The sequence below is a fragment of the Chenopodium album genome, chromosome 23, assembly GCF_948465745.1.
Source record: "Chenopodium album chromosome 23, dcCheAlbu1.1, whole genome shotgun sequence".
Lineage (NCBI taxonomy): Eukaryota > Viridiplantae > Streptophyta > Magnoliopsida > Caryophyllales > Amaranthaceae > Chenopodium > Chenopodium album.
In genome coordinates, this window is record NC_137856.1 from 15726898 (window position 1) to 15732897 (window position 6000).

A 6000-nucleotide genomic window follows, 5' to 3' on the forward strand; every position below is an offset into this window, starting at 1 on the left:
CAATAATCTAAAGGCCACCGGTTTTGAACCGGTGGCAATAACTGAGTATTTTAAAAAAAAAATAAAATAAAATCGCGCGTCCTTATTCATCAGTTAATTAGTTCCTGTTTCATTCGACCACCAAAAATTTCGAGCTCTAACTCTCTCTTCACGACACTCCAACCCTAGCTACCACCACGAACTCCACCTTTGACGCCCAGCCGCCGCTGCACCCTCCACCACCGTCGAGCACCCCCTCCACCACCTGTTCGCGGCGTTCCTCCTAGCTGCAACTGACCCATTGCGTCGCCCTCACTGAGGAAATCCACCACCTGTTCGCGGCCTTCCTCCAGCAGCAACGCGGCCCTCGCCGCCGCATTACTGTGCCCAGCCGCCGCCACTTGTGGGGTCCTCCACCACCGACCACCGTGCATCTCTCCTCCCTTTCATCTCTACCTAGGGTTAGTTTTAATTTATTTTGCATTTTCAACAATGCTTAGGCAAATTTAAAATTAAGTGTTGAATATAATTTACCCTAATTATTCTGAATTTTAGGTTATTTTATTAAGATATTTTGAACAATTTAGGTTGTTTTATTATTATTAGGTAGAGATTAGGAGAAAACTTATTTGAATTTTCATTAGTTTTAATGGTAATTTTTATTAAATTAGAGCTTATTAGTAACCTTGTTACTTAATTAGTTGAATTTTGGTAGTAAGTTTTAATTTGTAATTATTAATTGGTATGTGTTAATGTGTAATTTTAGGTTGTTTTATATATAGTTCTTGACAAAATTACTAACTTTTATATGTTGTTGTTTTATTTTTTATTTTTGTAGATTGATATGTAGAGAAGCACAAGTTTGTTAGCTATTAAAGTGGGAAGTTCGAGACATTACATCCATTATAATTGCTATATTGGTATGAACTAGAAACTTTATGGAGCTATATTTCTTTCTATTTATTTATCCATTTGATAAAAGTTTGTTCATGATATTACAAATTGTGTCTATTTTAATTATAAATAATTGCCATAATATGTTGAATGTTTGCATCATCATATGCCTAGATACCCGTTCAAGGCTTTCTCATTAGGAGAAAGTCTTGAATAGTCCCCGGTTGGGACTGTTCTTGAATGTTTACTCTCACTTAGGTGGTGAATGTATGTCTTTTTTTCGATTTTAAGGAACATCTTGGCTTTTCATTTCTTCACCATGTTCTCTGGGTACATATGTGGGTAAGTAATTATCTACATCGTGTACTTCGAGAACTGGGGGGAAGTGCTGCCGGATTTTCCTTAAAATTGGAAAGTTGATATACATTCACTAGTGAGAGTAGAAATTCAAGGATGGGTTAGGTTGGAGTGATAAGGACACTTTGGAAACATGCATTTTTTCACTATATGAATGGTTTATTCACGGTGTGTACTTGAAGTTGATTTACGTAAAATATGTAGCAATTGTACATTATTCATAATATGTTGCTATATATGTTTAGAGACACTTTACTAAATGGAGAAGGCTCGTGGTTGGATGTATGGTAGACGTGATACATTGGAATTTTGGAATGGGGTTCAAGAGTTTTGCAAGACGGCTTTATCTTATCAGCGCAAAATGGGTGCGGAATACCTATAATGTCCTTGTGTTGATTGTAAAAATGTGAAGGTGGTCAATAGTGTAGAGATCATTAGAGATCATGTACTTTGTCGTGGGTTTAGACTTAAATACGATGTGTGGATTTGGCATGGTGAAAGTGGAGAGTATAGTGGGGATCTTGATGGGAATGATGTGCATGACAGAAGCAATAATGAGATTCATGTGGGGTTAGAATGTGAGAATGATGAATATGTTTTTGAGGATGGTGAGGATGGAGCTGAGGATAATCCAGTAGATGAGGTCGAGGATGAGGATGTGGATGAGATGTTGCATAATGTCGAAGGTGATGTGTTTGAATTACTTTCGGAGGCTTCCAAAAAGCCTTTGTACCCTGGGTGCAAAAAATACTCCAAACTTTCTGCCGTGCTAACACTTTTTAACATTAAGTTGAAGCATAGGTGGACGGACGTCAGTTTCACTTCTTTGTTGACCACATTAAGTGATATCTTGCCTGATGGGAATGAAATTCCTAAGTCTTACTATTATGCAAAGAAGCTGATGTGTCCATTTGGTTTGGAGTATAAGAAGATACATGCATGTCCTAATGATTGTATTTTGTATCGTAATGAGTATGAACAATTGGAGGAGTGTCCACGATGCAAGCAGTCGTGCTACAAGTGCATGAGTTGCAATCCTGGTACGACGGGACCTCCTGCTAAGGTGTTGTGGTATCTTCCTATTATTCCAAGGTTTAAGCGTCTATTCTCAACTCCAAAAGACGCTACAAACTTGAAGTGGCATGCCGAGGGAAGACAGAAAAACAGAATGCTGAAGCATCCGGCTGACTCCCCGCAATGGAAGAACATTGATTTGAAGTTTTCGGAGTTTGGTAATGAAGTCAGAAATTTAAGACTTGGGTTGTGCACAGACGGGATGAATCCATTTGGCACTCTTAGTACCCAGCACAGCACTTGGCCTGTTCTTTTGGTGATCTACAATTTGCCTCCTTGGTTATGTATGAAACGGAAGTATATAATGCTTTCATTGCTAATAACGGGGCCTAGGCAACCTGGAAACGACATAGATGTTTACCTTGCGCCACTAATTGACGATTTGAGGAAAATGTGGGACGAGGGGGTTTCTTGTTTTGATGCTCATAAGAACGAGATGTTTACATTGCGTGCAGCCCTTATGTGGACCATGAATGACTTTCCTGCATATGGAAACCTGTGTGGGTACAAGGTTAAAGGGAAAAAAGCATGCCCCATTTGTATTGATGACACATCAAGCATATACCTGAAGAATTCTCACAAAGATGTGTACTTAAGGACTCGAAGGTTCCTTAGGCGTTATCACCCGTACCGTAGGCAGAAAAAGGCTTTTGATGGGACAGTGGAGGAGGAGATTGCGCCTAGGCCATTTGTGCTAGCTTTTGCCACCCCCCCACTGGCCAACGATTCAAAACCGGTGGCAAAGGGGGGTTTTGAACCGGTGGCCAAGCCTATTTTTCGCCTATTGATTTGTCATTTTTGAATACTCATTGCCATCCATGTCAGTTAATTTAGCTGCGCCTCCTGACAGAATTGTTTTGACAATGTATGGTCCAGACCAATTAGGCCTGAACATGCCTCTTTGATCCAAAACATTTTTTCTTAGTGCCTTTAATACCAAATCCCCAACTTTGATATTTCTAGTCTTAACCTTTTTGTTGAAGTTTCTAGCCATACGAGTCTGGTAGCATTGGGTATAATGTAGAGCTTCTAGTCGTTTTTCATCAAGTAGAATTAGCTCTTCATACCGTGCTCTAGTCCATTCAACTTCATCAAGTTTACTTTCTAACGCGATGCGTAGAAAAGGTATTTCTAATTCCACAGGTTGTACAGCATCCTAACATACACCAAGTTGAATGACGTATTCCCTATTAATGTTCGGATTGAGGTGCGATAACCCCACAGTGCAAAGTGGATTTTGTCAGGCCAATCTTTGGAATTCTCATTCAATTTTTCGATAGTAGTCTTTAAATTCTTATTGGCGGCCTCAACTGCTCCATTTGCTTGAGGTCTATAAGGAGAAGAATGGTGATGTTGAATACCATACTTTTGTAGCAATTCTTCACATTCGGCTTGAAAGTGAGTTCCATTGTCACTTATCGTTTCATGCGGGACTCCGTATCGACAAATTATGTTTCTTTCAATAAAGAGTGCTACATGTTTTGCAGTGAGTTTAGCATATGATTGTGCTTCAACCCACTTTGTGAAGTAATCTATTACGACTAAAATGTATTCATGACCACCTGTCTCGGGAGGTGTAATTTTTCCAATTATGTCAATCCCCCATGTTGAGAAAGGCCATGGTAAAGTGTATGTGTAGAGTAGAGATGGAGGAACATGTTGCAAATTTGCATACATTTGTCATTTAGGACATCTTTTTACATATTTATGAAAGTCCCTATTCAAGGTAGGCCAATAGTATCCTACTCGCATTATCTTTTGGACTAGAATCTTGCCATTAACATGTGTTCCACATATTCCTTCATGGGCAACTATCATAGCTCTTTGAGCATCCTTTTTGCCTACACATAATAAAGCTCGACCTTTAGGTACCCTTTTGTGTAACTCATTTCCTATTAGCACAAACTGGGAAGCCAAAAGTCTTAAGGCCCTTTTGTCAGTATGAGGAGGGTACTCTCCTTTGGTGACATAATTAAGTATATCGGTGTACCATGGTTCTTCTTCTTCTTGTTCTTCCTCTTGGAGTACTTCATCATCTTCTATAGCTTGAATGTATGCTGGTTTATGCCTTTTTCTATGGTTAAAGGCATTTGCTCAATTTCCTTAGGAATTCTAACCATTGAGGCTAGTTTGCCATGGCATCGGCGAATTGATTTTCCTCTCTAGGTAGATAGGTGTATTCTACCTTTTCCAGCTGATCAGTGAGGGTTTCCAAGTATGTTAGGTAAGGAGCTAAGCTTTCGCTCCTAACCTTCCGTCTTTTAGAGATTTGATTGATGATTAGAGGAATCTCCAAAAATTCGGAGTTTCTTTACACCTAAGGCTAGAGCCGTTTCGTGGCCTACCACGCATGCTTCATATTCAGCCGTGTTGTTGGTAACGTCGAAATCTAACTTTATGGAGAGAGGAACGTGTCCCTCTTTGGGTGATACTAATAGGACTCCTACGCCACATCCCTTTTGGTTTGAGGCTCCGTTAAAGTATAGGGTCCATGTATCATCTTCTGTCATCATTAAATCCTCGTCTGGAAATTCGTTATCTTCTATTGGCGTCAAATCTTCCATTGGGAAGTCTGCTAGAAAATCCGAGACCACTGATTCTTTGATTGCCTTTTGAGGCATGAACCTTATATCAAACTAGGCTAAGTAAACTTTCCACCTTGAAATGTGTCCATTAAGTGTTGATCTCTTGAATAAATATTTGAGAGGATCCATTCGTGACACTACATAAACAGTGTGTACGAGCATGTAGTGTCTTAACTTGGTTGTGGCCCAAACCAATGTGAGGCACAACTTCTCAAGTGGTGTATAGCTTGTTTCATATTCGAGTATCCTTTTACTTTGGTAGTAGATAGCATTTTCTTTGTCTTCTACCTCTTGCCCAAGCATAGCTCCCACTGTTTCTTTAGTAAGTGTCAAATATAACCTTGGAGGTATCCCTAGGAGTGCTGGAGCTAATATAGGAGGATTTGCAAGATAGGCTGATCAAAAGCTTTTTGACACTCATCGTCCCATATGACTGGCACATTCTTCTTGAGTTTTTTGAATATTGGTTCACATATTGCGGTTGACTTGGATATGAACCTACTTATGTATTGCAACCGGCCAATGAATCCTCGAATTTTCTTTTCCATTTTGGGCGGTGGCATGGACATGATTGCTTTAATCGTGGTTAGGTCTATCTCTATTCCTCTAGAGCTAATGACATATCTCAAGAGTTTTCCTGAGATTACTCCAAAAGCACATTTGGAGGGGTTCAACCTCATGTTGTATTTTCTTAAACTTTCGAAGAATTTTCTTAAGGCTACTTGATGTCCTTGAAGGTCCTTAGATTTTACAAACATGTCATCTACATAGACCTCCACTTCTTTGTGCATCATGTCATGGAGTAGGGCAGTCGCTGCTCGTTGGTAAGTAGCACCCGTGTTTTTCAACCCGAATGCCATTACCGTGTAACAGTAAGTCCCCAAGGTGTTAAGAATGTGGTTTCCTCCATGTCTTCTTTGGCCATGATAATTTGGTTGTACCCTGCGTATCCATCCGTAAACGAGAGAAGTGCGTGATTTGCTATATTATCCACCAAATTATCGATGTGTGGTAAAGGGAAGTCGTCCTTTGGAGTTGCCTTGTTTAGATCTCGATAGTCGACACACATTCAAACCCTACCATCTTTTTTCGGAACTGGGACCACATTTGC